This window comes from Stegostoma tigrinum, chromosome 17 (assembly GCF_030684315.1).
Source record: "Stegostoma tigrinum isolate sSteTig4 chromosome 17, sSteTig4.hap1, whole genome shotgun sequence".
Taxonomy (NCBI): domain Eukaryota; kingdom Metazoa; phylum Chordata; class Chondrichthyes; order Orectolobiformes; family Stegostomatidae; genus Stegostoma; species Stegostoma tigrinum.
Window position 1 is genome coordinate 5,773,030 of NC_081370.1, and position 18,193 is coordinate 5,791,222.

Here is an 18,193-nt window from a genome sequence, read left to right on the forward strand (position 1 = left end):
GGCTTCAATTGGACGTGTGGTCTCCAAGCTCTCTGCTGAATTGGTGCCAGATTCCCTCATACTTCTTGGCATTGAATCCAGGCAACACAGTTTACAACACATTTAGGAATATGCAGCAGTCTTCTTCTGTGGCTTCGGGTTTTATTGTCCAAAATGATCCTTGCATCCATTTTCAGGGCTAACCCTATTTAAATTTAAAGTCTTGTGAGGACCAAATCTCCATCTTCTACAATCAGGCTTGTTTTTTCCTCTTGCTTTTCCAACACCAACTGCTCTAATGCATCCGTGAGTTTGAGCACTTGGGGTCGATTGTTTAAAATTGACAGTATCTATTTGGCTGCCTGGAGTACAGCTGTTATGTGTCTATGTCTATGGAAGATAATAGAAAGAAACTGCAAAGCTTTGAGGGATGCAGAATGTGTCAAGGGTCTGACATTAATCATTTTCACATTGTCACCATAGGTTAATATTAGACTCCCTCTGTATAATTCCAGACAAACTTCTCAAATTGACTCGATCATTCTGCTTTATGATAGCCAGCTCACATTGACCATGATCAATTCTGGCTGGAGAACCGTGCTTATACAACAAGAAAAATCTTTGGGAAAGTTTATGACGTTCAGCATAATATCAGAAAGCTTTAAACATCATTTTATGCATTTTATATTTTGTACCTAGTGTTGTCCTACAAATATCATTGAGGTAAATTATAACTTAATCAATTTTTGATTGAAGAATAAAAGTGATCGACTCTTTCTTTAATGAATTTTTAGTGTAACCCTGACCCAGCTGAACAGATATGTTTGGGAATTTAATGTTTCATTTGAAGGGCAATATCCCCAACCACCATCCAGCGTTACTTCAGTAACCTACTGAAGTGCTCGTCTGGAATCGTGTAGGCTCCCTACTGTGTGGGAGCAGGCCATTTGGCCCATCGAGTAGCACCGATCCTTTGATGAGGAGCATCCCACCCAATCCCTGTAACTCTGCACTTCCCATGGCTAATCCACCTAATCTACATATCCCTGGACACTAAGGGCAATTTAGAATGACCAATCCACCTAATTTGCACATCTGTGGACTGGAGGGGGAAACCAGAGCACCTGGAGGAAACCCATATAGACACGGGGAGAATGTGCAAACTTTGCACAGTCACCCAAGAGTGGGATTGAACTCAGATTCCTGGCACTGTGAACTACTGCGCCTCCCTGTTTTTATTCTTGAGTGTTTACAACCTTCTGGCTTAGTGTGTTACTCTCAGTTGAGGCAAATTGATATTTGAAAAATGTATGACTTTGAGAGAATAAGGGATTTATAACTTATTTTGAAGACTGACCAAGGCAGAATTAAATGTGGAGTTGGTATAAATGGGGAGAGAAATTAATCTCCACAAGTGGTATATAATAGGCTTGATGTACATCAGCCGCTATACATTCTGCCAATTTTTACTTGGTATTGAATTAGAAAATATTGCTAAGACTTTTAAATTCAAACCAAGTAAAAAACAAAAGTCCTAAAGGTAAGTAAAACCAAGGACCGTTGATGCTGGAAATATGAAAGAAAATAAAAACAGGATCTAGTTCTGATGAAGGGTCACTGGACCTGAAATGTTTATTCAGTTTCTCTCTCCAGGGATGATGTCAGACCTACTGAGTTTCTCCTGCAATTTCTATTTTTGTCTGTGAATTTCAGTGGATAGTAGTTTGGGTGCAGTGAAAAATTCACTGCTGATCACCTAAAAATCTGTTTTACCCTGCTGACTTGGAACCAGCTCATATGTGTTTGCGAGTCAAAACAAAGTTGGTTTAGCTTCAGCTAATGGTCTAAAATGGACAGACAGAATTAATCATCCATTATACAGCTTGCCCAATTTCTTTTATCATTGAAGTCAGTGCAACAGCAATTTGGCTGCACATGCATTAAGTAGCAACTCAAAATCACCAATGAATACCATTACACAAAGGAATGAGTCTTATTAGGAAACTGAAGTCCCACTTACGCCCCAAACTTACCTCACTTCCTATGCACCGATTCCTTGTAGCGCCCCACCCCCCCACTTGTATCCTAGCAATTACCACTGATGGATGTGCTGACCCTGTCAGTGGGTCCTCCTGGGCTCCTGGCGCCAATGCATTTTTAAAGTCCAGTTATGCATCTGGCCAGGCACTCATAGCCCATAGCTGCCCTGCACAGTTTGTTTTGTTTGTGCCAGACTGGTTGAACAAGGGAAATTGGCAGATTGCTTTGTTCAGGGGTACCTGGAGGTCCTGGTAGATAGGGGATGTTTGCGATCTCTGCCCACAGAGTGCACTCTGAGATGTTGTTAGCCAAGGTAGAGAGCCAGAAGAGCAAGCAGTGAACTGGATTTGCTAGGGTCCCTCTCTGACGTCCAAGTCAGGAATTGTGTAGTTACTGTTCTGTGGGTGAGTGAATGGGAAACTGCATGTCCATAGGGTGAAACAATGCGACAATGAAGATGTCAGTTGCATGCTATCGCATGCACAAAGCCTCTAGCCACTCCTTAGAGAGAATTGTGTCTCCCTGTTTAACACTTCGTTGTTAAAATGGCACTTCTTGCTCTCATTGCCAAAAAACTCGACACTGTCGATCTCACATGATTTTCCCAACCTTCTCACCATTGCTCATTCAGCGTCTTGGGAAGATTCTGCTAAGGTCTTTTTTTTTAATCATCAAAAGATGCTCTGGAGTAAAAGTGGATTTGGGAGACAATGTGGCCTGGTCAATGGTGAATACGTTGCCTGAAGCTCGTTTTTATTTTCCCATTTGTTACTTGGGGGATTTTGTCTCCTGTTTGTGGGCCTCTGCCAAAATCATATTTCAACGTCCTCATGTCCCGTTGTGACTACTATGACTCCATTTCCATGTTTTCTCATCAACATAACAAAGGTCCTTGTGCACATGTCAGCAATGTTGCATTACACGGTCTCTTTAAGGTGGCTATCTGGCTACTCATGGACAGATCTTAAAGGCATAGTTTCCTGTGCAGGGCCTCTTTGACTGTTCATAATTGTCCATCTGTTGTGCAGGTACACATCCATGCAGCTTAGAGTGAACATTGCAGTTGACTGTTGACTCCACATGAACAGAAACGTGAGGCCCTGTAAAAAGCAGCATGGGGAGCCGGAACTCAGTTGATCAGTTTGCTCAGGAGATATGTGCTGAAAGTTGAATAACATAAGAACACAAGGGATAGCAGCAGAAATAGGCCATCAGGGCCCTTAAGCCTGCTCCACCATTCAGTAACTCCATGGCTGATCTTACCAGCCTGCTCACCATAACCCTGAATTCCTTTACTGTTCAAAAACCCATTTTTGCCTTACAAACATTCAATGAGGTAGCCTCAATGGCTTCACTGGACAGGGAAGTCCACAGGGACAGCCAGGGACTCCAGAACTCTGCGAAAATAATACAAATTATTCATGAACAAAAAGAGTCATGATATTTCTGAAATGGTAGAAATAATAGAGAAACAACACGGATTAATTAGCAGAATGTGTATGCAGTGGAAGATCTGATGCTTCACTGGCAATATCTAAAACCTTTCGAGGGCTGTGGTAATTCTTGTGGCTGCACATCTGTGCACAAAAGCTCTTGCGTGAGGAAGATAACCCACAGAATTCCACGCTTGGCACCGGCCTTTGTCGCACTGCAGCAACATGGGGCTCACAGTTAATTTATAAGCCTCCCTCTCCTTTTGATTCCAAGCTGACAGTAAAGCTTAACTAAAACAAAAAGGGGCCTTCACAATTAATCAAAGCTGGCAAATCTAAAGTGGACTTCAAAAAGTCAGGCAGTGGGGCAATTCTCAGAATATATTTTCATGGCCAAGTGAAGCTATGTTACACAGTGTTTTCCTGAGGAACGTTCTGATGGAGCACAGCTCAGACACTGCAATCACAGGAATCCTGTTTTACTGAAATTTGACGGAACAGGACCTCCATTCACTGACAAAGTTTGAGCACTGACCACTCCAAATACTGGACATGGTATCGTTTAGATAACTGATGAAGACAGTCTGTACCTCAACAGCTGCTAAACCCTTTCAGCTACCTGGTAAATCTGAGAAGAAGGCTTGCTTTCAGAGCACAAACCGCATAAAAATAAATGGTTTTTATTTCTTTACCTTGGTGGGACAATGGGGCTGAACGCTCACCTCTGGGATAGATGAGCTTTCTCTCCAGGAGCCTCACCGCCTTTATTCATGAGAGTTGAACATAGGGAGATGTCACTGGGGTAGCTGTCAAACAAGGTGATAAAGATGAAAGATTTGAGGAGTGGGTGAATGACTCATAGATTCCTACCTCAGCATTAATTCTGGAAGTTTAATCAAATTTGCTCCCCAGTCGCAATGCGATCCCTTTGTTCATTTAGGACTCTTCGCAGTTTCAAACCCAAATACGAGTTGACATTCAATCAATGTTAATAGTTCTTATTACTTTGGTGAACTTAGCATGTACCTTTCTCTTACAGCAGTTGGATTAGCTTACTTCTAAATACTATTTGTGACCATTTATAGAATCACAGGATTTTTATGGACAGAAAGAAGCCAATCAGCCCATTGTGAAAATGCTGGTTGTTTGAAACCCATCATTCCCACTTCACTAAACTTTCCCTATAACCCTGCAATTTTGTTTTCCCCATCCAACTTCCCTTTTTGAAGATATTGTTGAATATGCTTCCAACACCTTTTCAGGAAGTACATTCCAGACTGTAGCTGCGCAATACATTTTTCCCTCATCTCCCATTTGGATTGTTTTGCCAGTTATCTGAAATCTGGGCCAGTGCAAACATTTATCCTTATTTGCTCGCTTAAAACTTTCATAATTATGATCAATTTCTCTATTTTTCCCAAACACCTGAACTCAATTCCCCCTAGTATCATTCTGGTAAATCTCTTAAGGATTGACTTCAGAGTTTAGAATGACAGAGTGTAGTGCCCAGTATAAATGACAATATTTCAAATGAGGCCTAGCCAGTGACTTGTAAAAATTGAACATAATATTCAAGCAGTTAAGCTCCCTTGTCTTGATGGAGTGGCTGTCTATAGAAAACTGTCTTAAGCTTTTATGAAATGTTTCCTTTGGGAGCTAAGATAACTTTTTGAGTATTGCACAATTTCTCTTATACAACTCAAATGAAAATAGTCCATCAACAGATCTGCGACGTGGTGCACCTTTTAAAAGTGTGCACGTATTAGAAAGCCACACGTTTCTTTATAACTGTAATACTAGGGGAATTTTTATGAATTTAAGCCCTTGATAAGTTATATTAAATTCACAATAAAGACCTGCTCAACGTAATTGTAAAACGTTGCCTCGTATTTGGGGCATTTGAACTTTCTGCCTTCCAGGTGTGGTTAAAGAGTGGAAAAAGCAAAAACCGCATCCAAGATTGAAGTGTACATTATTCATGGTTCAGGTTTAATGCAGGAAACATCAGACTGGTGTCTCTAGTATTTGGTTTCTTTTTAATGTACTAATGTGGCTTTGAAAGTTCTGAACTTGGGTAAATTGTGAGAAACTCAAGAACACTCTGCAAGAAAGAACTCTGAGTTTCTGTGTAAATACATGGGAATTTGACAAGTTCGCTGAGTTCATCTTCATACTGAACATGACACACAGTTCAATCTGGCTGATTTAATTGCACAGGGAGTTATAATTTTACTTAATAATATCTTATACTTTTAAAAAAAAGGAACATTTTGTTTTTGGTCCCATTATTAATCGAATTCCCACATCTGAGATGAATTTAGTGCACAGGACATTTTATAGATCTTTCCAATCATATAGATGCTGTGAGGGCTTGAATCTCAACTGTGTAACAATGAGGGTTTGCATTCAAAATTGTAGTTGGCTTGCAGTGATTTCACATGTTTAAATTGTTGACAGGCTAAAGCTTGTTAGAAAAAATTGTATCTATTGTACCTCTCGAGTGTTACGTCAAAATTTTCCTTTTTTATCGGTTCCCATGTGTTTTGAATTGATAAATCTTACATTCACACAGCACACTTCACAGCTCAAACATGGCCTGTCGACAGAATGTTAGTAAATTGAATGTAGTAGAGTCATACAAAAGAGGCCGTTCAGCCCACCAAGTCCTACTGTCAAAGGGGCAGGATGGCTCAGTGATAACTTCTGTTGCCTCACAGCGCCAGGAACCCGTGTTCAATTCCACCATTATGCAACTGTATGTTTGGAGTGAGCATCTGGTGATGGAGTAGGGCCTGACATTTTGAGGCCTGGTGTTCATCTGTAGAACTGGGACAATGATCCTCGTTTTTGGCAACTAGCCGTATATGTGGTCCGGCATCAAAAATGTAAAAAAAATCCTCGCAGAAAACATCCAATACATTCTTTCAAAGTCACAATCTCATTTACCAAAGGTCATAGATTCCCAATAATTGGCAGCAGAGCTAAAGGGGAAATGAGGAAAAATGTTCTTTCTACAAATCATTATGACATTGAATAAAAACAAACAGAGATTGTGATGGAGACAACATAGTGTGGAACTGGAGGAACACAGCAGGCCAGACAGCACCAGGGAAGCTGGAAAGTTGATATTTCTGGTCAGGACCCCTCTTCTCAGACTTCTCCAGCCCCTACTGCAGCCCTCTATCACTGCTTGCCTGCTCAGTTGCAATGTGAACATCAGATGTATAAGCCTCCAATGTAGAGGACGTAACCGCCGATGTTGTGAAAGACACAACAAAACTCGTGTAAATCACTTCAAAGAATGACAGTACAAGTTTAATTTCATAGAATCCCTATTGCGTGGAAGCAGGCTGTTCGGCCTCAGAATAAAAGTCTCGACCTGAAACATTAGCTTTCCTGCTCCTCTGATGCTGCTTGGCCTTCTGAGTTCCTCCAGCTCCACACTGTGTTATCCCTGACTTCAGCATCTGCAGTTCTTACGATCTCTCAGAGACTGTGATGGATTCAGTTTCAGAAGTATCAAAAGACCATTGGGCGGGTGCTCATTTGCCACATAAGAATGGAAAGTCACAATGGGCCAAATGATTTGCTTTCATGCTGTTTGATGTGATAAGCGGGTCATTTCACTTATAACAGTGGGTTGGGATGATGGAGAATCAAAGAGGGCTGAAATTGACAGTGCGTGAGAAACTAGCTTCAACTTGTCAATTTCCTGTACACCTTGTTGAGCAATGCAGCTTGCTAACTTAATTATGCCTATACCTCACTTACAGATTTTCACAGGGATTTTTACCTTTAACTGTGGAGGGACGGGGGGAGGGGGGGGTGGGGTGGGTGGTCCTCTACTTTCTATAAGTGAAAGAAAAGCGAGAGCAATCGAGGAGAATGAAGAGATGACAAGTAAATAATCCCATAAATACTAAGGCCTCAGAGCTACTTCATTTCCTATTTGAAAGGCAAATGAAAGGACAGCACAGTGGTTAGCACTGCTGCCTCACAGCACCAGGGACCCTAGTTTGATTCCAACCTTGGGCGACTGTGTGGAGTTTGCACATTCTCCCCGTGTCTGTGTGGGTTTCCTCCCACAGTCCAAAGATGTGCAGGTTAGGGTGGATTGGCCATGCTAAATTACCTGTAGTGTTCAGGGATGTGTAGGTCAGGTGGATTAGCCAAGGAAAATACAGGGTTGCAGGGATAGTGTAGGGGGTGGGTCTGAGAGCGATGCTCTTTGGAGGGGCAGTATGGACTCAATGGGCCAAACGACCTGTTTCCTTACTGTAGGGATTCAATGAAATTGAACTCGTCATATCAATGCTTTGGAAGTGATTTATATGAGTTTTGTGGTATCTTTCACAACATCGGAGGTTACTTCCTCTACTTTGCAGGTTTATACATCCGATGTTCACATTGCAACTGAGCAGGCAAGCAGTGACAGAAGGCTGCAGTGGGGGCTGGAGAAATCTGAGGCCCTGGGGTGGGGTGTGGTGCGGTGGCATGGTGGTGGAGGTGGGGTTGGGAAGAGGGTTGTCTGCCTATTTCCTTCAGTGGTGGGGAAGTGTCAATAAATTCAAACAGCTCCCAAACTTTGAGGAACAAAATTCGGTGCACAGGGCACGATTTCAAAATTTGTACGATGATATAAATTGTGAACCGTGGGGAAGAATAATGTAGAATTTCACAAGGTCATAGAGAAACTGATAGAATGGGCAGACAAGTGGCAAATGAACTTTGATGCAGAGAAATGTCAAGTGGTTCACTTTAGCTGGAGAAATGGAGATACAGTACAACAGAAGAAGTTCAACTCTGAAGGAGGTGCTGGAGCAGAGGAATTTGGGTGCGTTTGCGTTTAAGTCATTGAAGATGGCAAGACAGATTGAGAGAGGAGCTGGTAGAGCATACAACACCTTAGGCATTATAAATGGGAGTTCAGAGTACAAAAGCAAGGCGGTTATGCTGAGATAAGGATGCTCTTAGCTGAGTGTTGTGTCCAGATCTGGGCACTGCAATTTAGGAAGGATGTGAAGGCCTTGGAGAGAGTGTAGAAAAGATTCATGAGAATGGTTCAAGAGGCGAAGAACACAGCAGGCCAAGCAGCATCTTAGAAGCAGGAACGCTGATGTTTCGGGCCTAGACCCTTCATCTCCTAAAATGCTGCTTGGCCTGCTGTGTTCATCCAGCTCCACACCTTGTGATCTGGGATTCTCCAGCATCTGCAGTTCCTATTATCCCCAAGAAGTGAAGAACTCTAGTTATGAAGAATTGGAAAATTTTGGACTGTTTCCCTTGGAGATGAGTAGGCACAGAGGAGATTTGATGGAAGGATTCCAAATCATGAAGGTTCTGAACAGAATGTATTGGGAGTAACTATTCATATTTCAAAGGATTAAGAATGACAGGACACAGTTTTAAAGTAACCGCCAAATGAATCAGAAGCCACATGAGCAAAAAACCTTCCACGTGCAGCAAATAGTTATGGTTTGGAATGCACTGTTTGTGAGTGTGGTGGAGGCAGGTTCAGTTAAGGGCATTCAAAAAGAAATAACACTACTAGCTGAAAAGGAAGAATGTGCAGGTTTATGAGTGATGGCAGGGGAATAAATTGGTGAATTACTCATTCGGATAGCCGATACTGATGTAATGGGCTGATTAGGATCCCGTTGCACTGCAATGATTCTGCACTTATGTGATTTATTTCCCCAACTCTCCCAGAACTGGTTATTCAGAAGTTTCCAAATCAAAAACAACCCTCTGTAGATTGGACTGAAACAACTTGTCCCGCTTGCAGAGTGTCTTCTTCCTGTTTTGTGTGTGGAAGCAGCTTAACATATCCCCCCCTTGATATCTGTTGCCATTATGTGTGAAATAACTGGTTTGACTCAATGAGAAGAAAGTAACAAATGTGGAATTCATTCTTGGTCACTCCTATAGAAACACAAGGCTCTACAGTGTGTGACAAGCCACCAATTCCTGACAACTCTAGACTACTTCATGCAGGAGGCAATAACAAATTCTGACATCACTGAATCTTGTATCAGGCAAATGCATGTGCATTTGACTTAAGACTATGAATAATTGAGTTTTAAGAATATGAATGATTGATGTATTCTCTCTCGTTACCGTCCCGCTCTTTTTTTTTAGAGGTCCTGAGATTTCGCAGTCAAAACAAAATGAATGTCAGACGTGAAGTGATAGAAGAATTCAAGCAAATATTACTCAAAATTTCACTTCGGGCATCAATAATTGAATGTGCCGTAAACTAAGTTTCTTTATTTTTCTGGACAATGTTCTTTTAACTCACTTTCAGAACAGCAATTTTCTTCCTTCGATAAACTCACACCCCCTTTCAATATTTTTAACTGCTTAGCATTATCTTTTGAGCATTTTATATAGAGCTTGGAGAAATTATTAAGGCATAGAGAGAAAATGCGCTTTACTGATTTAAAAGGGCAGCAGGAGGAGTATCAAAATGGGCCTTAACATCTCTGGGTTAGAGATGGAAAAGTATCAGGCCAGGTTCTTGCTTCTGAACACTGTCATTGACCCTATGCACCAGTAGTTATTGTGCAGATATTAGATATAGATATCAGATAGCCGATCAGTCTAAGACTAAGGAGCAAGCCATTCATGACTGGGATGAGGAAGAATTTCTTCGCTCAGGGATTTGAGGATCTGTGGAATTCTCTACCACAGAAAGCTGTCAGGGCCAGTTCATTGGACATATTTGAGAAGGAGCTTGATGTGCCCTCTGTGGCTAAAGGGATCAAGAGGTATGGAGAGAAAGCGGGAGTGGGATGCTGAAATGGTATGACCAGCCGTGATCATACTGAATGGTGGTGCAGGCTCAAAGAGCCAAATGGTCTACTCCTGAACCTATTTCCTATGTTTCTATATGAACAGTGTGTCAGAAACTGGGCCCTGGGTGATGGAATAACCCACTGATGTGTACATGATTAGGCTGTACATTTGAAAAACTATTGCTTTGAAGATTAGAGTGACTGCCAAAGTCTGTGGAACATGTGCCAGCACCTTCAGAGAAGAAGGGAAGGAAAATTGGGGAAATTACTGGTTTTTTTTGAACAAACTATACCTTTGATGCTCATTGAAGCTCCAGTCGAATTTCTCCTCTCCAAACCCAGGGCAGCTGAAAGCAATTCAGCAGAGATTAGCAGGCTGAACTTGGACCAGGAACAAGCTGGGCCCCATTTCATCATTATGCTTGTGCTGTGGATGTGCATCTGATGCATTAGATTGATCAAGTGAGCCTGTTTCATTATGTTTACTGCGAAAAAATGACAGCAATACTACCCTGGGGCCTCCGGCTTCTTTTATTTCTCAATATATTTATTTCCTGTTAAGTCATTGAGCCATAGAGGTGTACAACATGGATACAGACTCTTTGTCCCAATTCATCCATGCCAACCAGATGTCTTAAATAGGCCTAGCCCCATTTGCCAGCATTTGGCCCATATCCCTCTAAACCCTTCCTATTTGTTTATCCATCCAGGACAAGCATATGGACGTACATGGAATAGTGTAGGTTAGGTGGGCTTCAGATCGGTATGACAAGTCAGCACAACATCGAGGGCTGAAGGGCCTGTACTGTGCTGTAATGTTCTATGAAAATGTTGTAATTGTGCCAGCTTCCACCGCTTCATTCCATACACGCACCACTCTCTGCATGAAAATGTTGCCCTTAGGCCCCGATAAGTCTTTGCCCTCTTGCCATAAACCTATGCCCTCTAGTTTTGGACTCCCCCAGCCCAGGGGATAGACCTTGTCTATTCACCCTATCCATGCCCTTTATGATTTTATAAACCTCTATAAGATCACCCCTCAGCCTCCGATGCTCCATGGAAAATAGCCCCAGCCTATTCAGCTTCTTCCTATAGCTCACACCCTCCAACCCTGGAAACATCCTTGTAAATCTTTTCTGAACCCTTTCAAGCTTCACAACATCCTTCCAATAGCAGGGAGACCAGAGTTGAACACAATATTTCAAAAATGGCTTAACCAATGTCCTGTAAAGTCGCAACATGACCTCCTAACTGTTATACTTGATACATTGGCCAATAAAGGCAAGCATACCAAATGCCTTCTTCACAATCTTGTCTACCTGCGAATCTGCTTTCATTTTCTGAGGTTCACTAGTCCATGATCCAAGGTAACAAATTTGCCATTTGTATGTTGTTGAATGATGTTAATGATTCAATTTGGGAATTGTTTGAAAGCAGGTTCATTTTGCTCAAGTTGTTGGTGCATTAGGATAATTCTCCCTATACCTCACCATGCACCAAAATCCCCTTTCCCTAACCCACAGATGCTCTGCCATGACACATAACGTCCATTCCCCTTCATTCCACGTTCTGACAAATAATTCAGTCCAATTTCCTTCACCCATCATTTTGAATTTAAAAAAAGGTATTTTAGTCAATGTTATTTTGTCATATAATACAATCAGAACAATTTGTAAAAGGATTACCTGTAGATTAAATCAAATGGGATGTTAGTATTTATTTCAAGGGGAAATGGAATATAACAGTAGAGAAGTTTTAGTACGCTGTAGTGAGCCTTGGTGAGACCACATCTGGAGAACTGAGTACTATTTGATCTTATTTGAAAAACAATATAATTGCATTAAGAGCAGTTCTGAGAATGTTCAACCCATGGTAGGTATTTGGAAGTTGTCATCTACTTGTCAGCTCTTTTTGTATGCAAGAAGCTTCTATAGCAATTTAAACAGTGGAATCCCATGCAGATGATGAGCAGATGTTCTTGCCTCCTCTAGTATCCTCTAGATCCGAAGATTTTGGCATCATATGGAACACCTTGACACCTCTTTGTTCATTGCGAGTCAGGAAATCAGGAATAGACCTGCATCTGCCCTGGGGGTGTCCTCCAAATGTATTAAAGTAGCCCTGTCTTTAATGATGTTTTGCTGAAAGCTCTTCTTCAGATGTCTAGAGAGGTCCACTTCCCCTCTGATGGGCAAGAGAAACCATTCAATTGGATCTGTGCAGCTTTGGCTCAGGTCATATAGGAGGCCAGGACCTCGAATTGGTATCAACACAACGGATGAATGATTTCCTCTACTCTGCAAGGGTGATGCCAATGCCCTTTCACTGCAACTTCACACTTATTGGATGATCATTCAGTCTAACATTTCCCCGGCACTGTGCTTTCTACTGACTGTCTGGGCAGGACTCACTGTCCATCATGGCCCTACATGCTCATCAAGTAGTCATGCACATATTCCAATTACACCTTACCTTTCTCCAATTGCAGAACAAGCTAGTGTGCAACTCGAAGGAGAGGGACTGGACTTACATAAACACTCTTGATCTCTGTGTCCTCATCAAATGATGACATTCGGCTTGCTTCACAGGCAGTTCAAATACCAAGCTCCACAATCTGCCATTGGCACACCCCCCCCCCCCCAATCTTTGCTATCTTTGTTGCTCTTGAGACACTTGAATCTTACTCTGCCAGTGATCATTGTGGCCATTGACAACCTGATCTTCCCCTGTAGACCCTGAATATTGAGGTCCCATTGTCCATGTGGAGACTTAGCTTTCCCTGGTCAAAGTCATCAGCCTCCTGATGTCATTGATTCCTCTCCAGTTACACCACGGCATTGTCAACTCCTTTTCCCTAACCTTCCAAACACTTGACTGCCACATACAACTGTCCCCTAGCCCTGTGTTCATCTCTTCTGCTTAGCCAGCTGCTGGAATAAATCTGAGACAGGCACTGACCACAGAATGGTTGACAAACTAGATAGAGCCTTCACCACCTTGGACTGACCATGGGCCAAAAGAAAATGGACACACTGGAACTCCCAGCTGACTGCATCACGTCTCCCTGGACACACAGGAGTCTAACTCCCAGATTGACAGGATCCTAGCTCCCAGACCGACTGGAGACTAACTCCTGGATTGACTGGACCACACACTTGGGTGATTGTTTCTTCCTCCCTTCCATTACTTCTGCTGGTCCATGCCACCCTCGTCATTGCCATTTCCTGTTTTATGCTGTTGTTATTCAATGCAACTCAGTCCTAAACAGATCTCTGTGTGCAATGGACACCCAAGCATGCTCATGAACCTTTATCCTTTTTCCCTGTATTAGCTGGGCTTGAGACGTCCCAGATAAGGAGACCATGGGTTTATGTCTAATCATACTTGGAGAAGAGACAGTGCAAGTAATTGTAAATAATATTTAAAGCTGTGTCTGGCCAAGGGCAAACTAGAGAGCTCTTGGAACTGTGTTCCAAGTTGAATGAAGAAGTACAACTCATGTCCCTCCATTTTGTTGTTGGGTTTCTGAAACATTGAATGTTCTGATTGGATAGATGTTAATTGGCAATACAAAGCTAATACTAGCAAGGTGTTGTAGTAGTGAGGTATGAATACATTGCAGATAGGCTTCTTGGCAACAGTCAGCAACATGCACAGCATGTCCTAATGAGGAAGAGCTTAATTGCTGAAGTGTTTCTTGTTGCTGATATTCTCACCCAGTTAGGTTCACACGCCTGCCATTCCTCTTATTTTGGCAGGAACCTGAAAAATCCTCCTCTATGTTCACACACCAGGCATTCAGAGCAAACATTCATTGTGTTGAATTTAGGTTTTCTACAAAGCATTACATGCACCATACTCTGGTTCCATCAGTTGGTTGTGGGTGTCTTTATCTCTGATTGCCCTCGGGAAGTAAGCAGTGAGCTGCCTTCTTGAACAGCTGTAGCCCTTGGGGTGAAAGTACTCCCACAGTGCTATTAGCGAGGACTTTCTTGAATTTTGACCCAGCAACAGCTAAGGAATGGCTGCTTCATTTCAAACTAAGGTGGTGTGTGTAGTGACTAATGAGGTCGGCCAGACAGATGTGAACAGGATTGTCAGAGGGTCTGCTCACTCTGAGAGCTGCCTCTGAGGGAGCTGGATCAGTGTTAAGGACTTTGCATGTGTAAAAGGAGGGTGACTTGGTGATGGAACATGGGTCTCTGTGGAGTTATTTCAGTGGCACCCTCCTGAAGAAATTCACTTGCTGCAGTCATCTTTGAGTTTGGGGTAAGCATTTTTGGCACCATGCCATTATTTGGGAAGCTTATCGTGTTTGATCCTGTTGTTGAAGACGGACTCAGCATGTGGAAAGAATGCCTCATTTTCTCCCGATAAATGACACTGGGAAGTTGAAAAGCAACAAGTAATTCTCCTGACAAGTAATTTCTGAAGAAGGGCCTGGACCCGAAATGTCAGCTTTCCTGCTCCTCTGATGCTGCTCGGCCCGCTGTGTTCATCCAGCTCTACACCTTGTTATCTCAAGTAATTCTCCTGACAGGTTGTGAACACTCAACTTTTTCCGTTATGAGAGGCCTAACTTTCCCTGAGGTACCAGATACTAAAACCTTTTTAGAGTTAATGGGTTTAGTTACGGAATGCTATGAACCAATTCTCCTCTAATTCTGAGATGCTATCAGTTTTACTCAGCAGTTCTAGAACCAGGGGCATCTGTGTCAGCATTTTTGTGAGGTTGAGACCACTGATAGCGGAATGTGATTTTGGTTTAGCCCTTAATAGGATGCTAAGAGACTGGTTGGTATGTGGGATTGATGATATAATGATGCAAAAGACGCTACCAGCTGAAACCCAGCTGGAATTCAAACAGGCTCTACAACTGGCTTTATCATTGGAAAATGCAGCAAGTGAAGCAGACGATTTGCAGGGTATTCCGATGGAAGTGGACACCTTCCGCACCTATGCTGGCCCTAAACACCACCTTTCTTCCTCCATTACATTGATGACTGTATCGGTGCCACCTCATGCTCCCAAGAGGAGCTCGAACAGTTCATCCACTTCACCAACACCTTCCACCCCAACCTCAAGTTCACCTGGACCATCTCCAATGCTTCCTCACCTTCCTGGACCTCTCTGTCTCCATCTCAGGCAAGCACCTAGAAACTGATATCCATTTCAAGCCCACTGACTCCCACAGCTACCTAGAATACACCTCCTCCCACCCACCTTGCTGCAAAAATTCCACCCCCTATTCCCAATTTCTTCATTTCTGCCGCATCTGCTCCCAGGATGAGGCATTCTACTCCCATACATCTCAGATGTCCTCGTTCTTCAAGGACCCCAACATTCCCCTGCAGTGGCCCTCGACCATGTCTCCCACATTTCCCGCAACTCATCCCTCACACCCCATCCCCGCAATAACCGCCAAATGACAATACCCCTCGTCCTCACATACCACCCCACTAACCTCTGGATACAACGCATCATCCTCCGACACTTCCGCCATCTGCAATCCAACCCCAATACCAAAAACATTTTTCCAACCCCACCCTTGTCTGCTTTCTGGAGAGACCACTCTCTCTAGGAACCCCTTGTCCACTCCACACTCCCGTCCAACCCCACCACACCCGGCACTTTCCCCTGCAACCGCAGGAAGTGCTACACCTGCCCCTACACCTACCCCCTCAGCCCCATCCCAGGCCCCAAGAAGACTTTCCATATCAAGCAGATGTTCACCTGCACATCTGCCAATGTGGTATACTGAATCTGCTGTTCCCGTTGTGGCCTCCTCTACATCGGGGAAACCAAGCGGAGGCTTGGGGACCACTTTGCAGAACACCTATGCTCGGTTCGCAATAAACAACTGCACTCCCCAGTCGCGAACCATTTTAACTCCCCCTCCCATTCCTTGGACAACATGTCCATCCTGGGCCTCCTGAAGTACCATAATGATGCCACCTGAAGGTTGCAGGAACAGCAACTCATATTCCGCTTGGGAACCCTGCAGCCCAATGGTATCAATGTGGATTTCACCAGCTTCAAAATCTCCCCTCCCCCACTGCATCCCAAAACCGGCCCAGCTCATCCCCGCCTCCCTAACCTGTTCTTCCTCTCACCTGTCCCGCTCCTCCCACCTCAAGCCGCTCCACGCATCTCCATTACCATGATCATAGTGAATGGTGGTGCTGGCTCGAAGGGCCGAATGGCCTACTCCTGCACCTATTGTCTATTGTCTAATGTCCATTTCCTACCAACTAACCTCATCTCACCCCCTTGGCCTGTCCATCCTCCCCGGACTGACCTATCCCCTCCCTACCTCCCCACCTATACTCACCTCTACAGGCTCCATCCCCGCCCCTTTAACTTGTCTGTCTCCTCTCCATCTATCTTCTCCTCTATCCATCTTCGATCCGTCTCCCCATCTCTCCCTATTTATTTCAGAAACCTCTCCCCATCTCCCTTTTCTGATGAAGGGTCGAGGCCCGAAACCTCAGCTTTTGTGCTCCTAAGATGCTGCTTGGCCTGCTGTGTTCATCCAGCTCCACACTTTGTTATCTCACCCTCTCCACTCCGACTGAGCTTAGGAAATACCACTTGAGTGAAGACAATTTCATAGCCTCACTCATGAACATACTGTATCCTGAACAGAGGGACTTTAGGTCTACCCACAGCATAAACCCTGAAACAAAGCCAAACCTCGGCCAAATAGTTAAAATGTTCTTCAGGACCTGGATCAGCAAGCCATTGTAGTTGTTGCTGGTATGCAGACTTGAGATCGCAAAAAAGTCAACTGGGCCTGAATGGAATAAGGGAACTGGTAGGCCGGTATCCAGGACAGTGCACACATGGGAAGTCCATCTACATCTGGTTTGGAGCAGTTAAATTGCTAAGTAACATCCAAATTAGAACCAATCAAAATAAAGGTCTAGTTAAATGGTCACCCAGTTCTGATGGAGGTCAGTGCTAGTGTGCCAGTTTCAGTGATCGCAGAACCAGTCTTTGCCAAAATTCGTGGTAGACTCCAACTCTTAAATTTGCACAAGACCTCAGCTAGTCTAAGAACTTATATTGGGGAATCTTTACAGACTAAGGTACAACTTTGATTGCAGTCTTGTGTTTGAGAAGCTGCTGGTTCAGTTCCCACTGTTTGCAGTAAAAGGCTCAGGCCCAAACTTGATGGGCTGATATTGATTGAGAAAGATTCGCCTAGATTAGAAAATGGCTGCCCGAGTGAAGTCCTAATTAAATACCCAAATGTCTTTCAGGTACGTCTGGGGACTATCCAAAAGGGCCAAAACCACTCTGCATGTTGGCCAGGAGGCAATTCTACAATTCTACAAGGGCTGCTCAGTGCCATTTGCCTCATGAGCAAAAGTAGAGGCAGAAATCAGAAGGCCAGAGAGTGAAGGAATTATCAAACCAATCCAGTCTGTGGAATGGGCTGCACTGTTCATACCGATTGTGAAGCCGAATGGGTCGGTTCACCTTTGTGGGGATTTTACACAAATGGTAAGCTGCTTTTCACAGCTGGATAAATACCCAATCCCTTGCATAGAGGATTTATATGCCGAGCTGACAGAGAGGCTGTCCTTCATGAAGTATGACATGGGCCAGGTGGACCTGCAATTGTGATTAGATGAGAATTCCCGGAAATATGTTACAATTAATACCCATAAGGGTTTGTACCAATGTACAAAATTGCCATTTGGGGTATTGTTGATGTGTGCAACTTTTCAGCTGACAATGAAGAGCATTTTACAAGGTCTACCCCAGGTTGCTATTTATCTGGACGATGTGCTAATAAATTGGAAGACCAATAAGGAGCACCTAGAGAGCATGGACATAGTCCTTAGAGGTTTCTTCCAGGTGGGCAGCTGCCTTAGAAGGGAAAAATATGTGTTCCAGGCCATCCCAGTCACCTACTTGAGCTACAGAGCTGACAATAAATCA

General features: G+C 43.5%; 1 long non-coding RNA gene across 1 annotated transcript in view; it reads left to right on the plus strand.

Moving 5' to 3' along the window:
• LOC125459447 (uncharacterized) overlaps positions 1 to 18,193 on the plus strand; it is an 84,813-nt gene that overhangs the window by 62,663 nt on the left and 3,957 nt on the right. Inside the window, exon 2 of the long non-coding RNA XR_007249025.2 lies at positions 17,509 to 17,752. This is a non-coding gene — a long non-coding RNA (uncharacterized LOC125459447). The remainder of the gene's footprint in view (positions 1 to 17,508; positions 17,753 to 18,193) is intronic.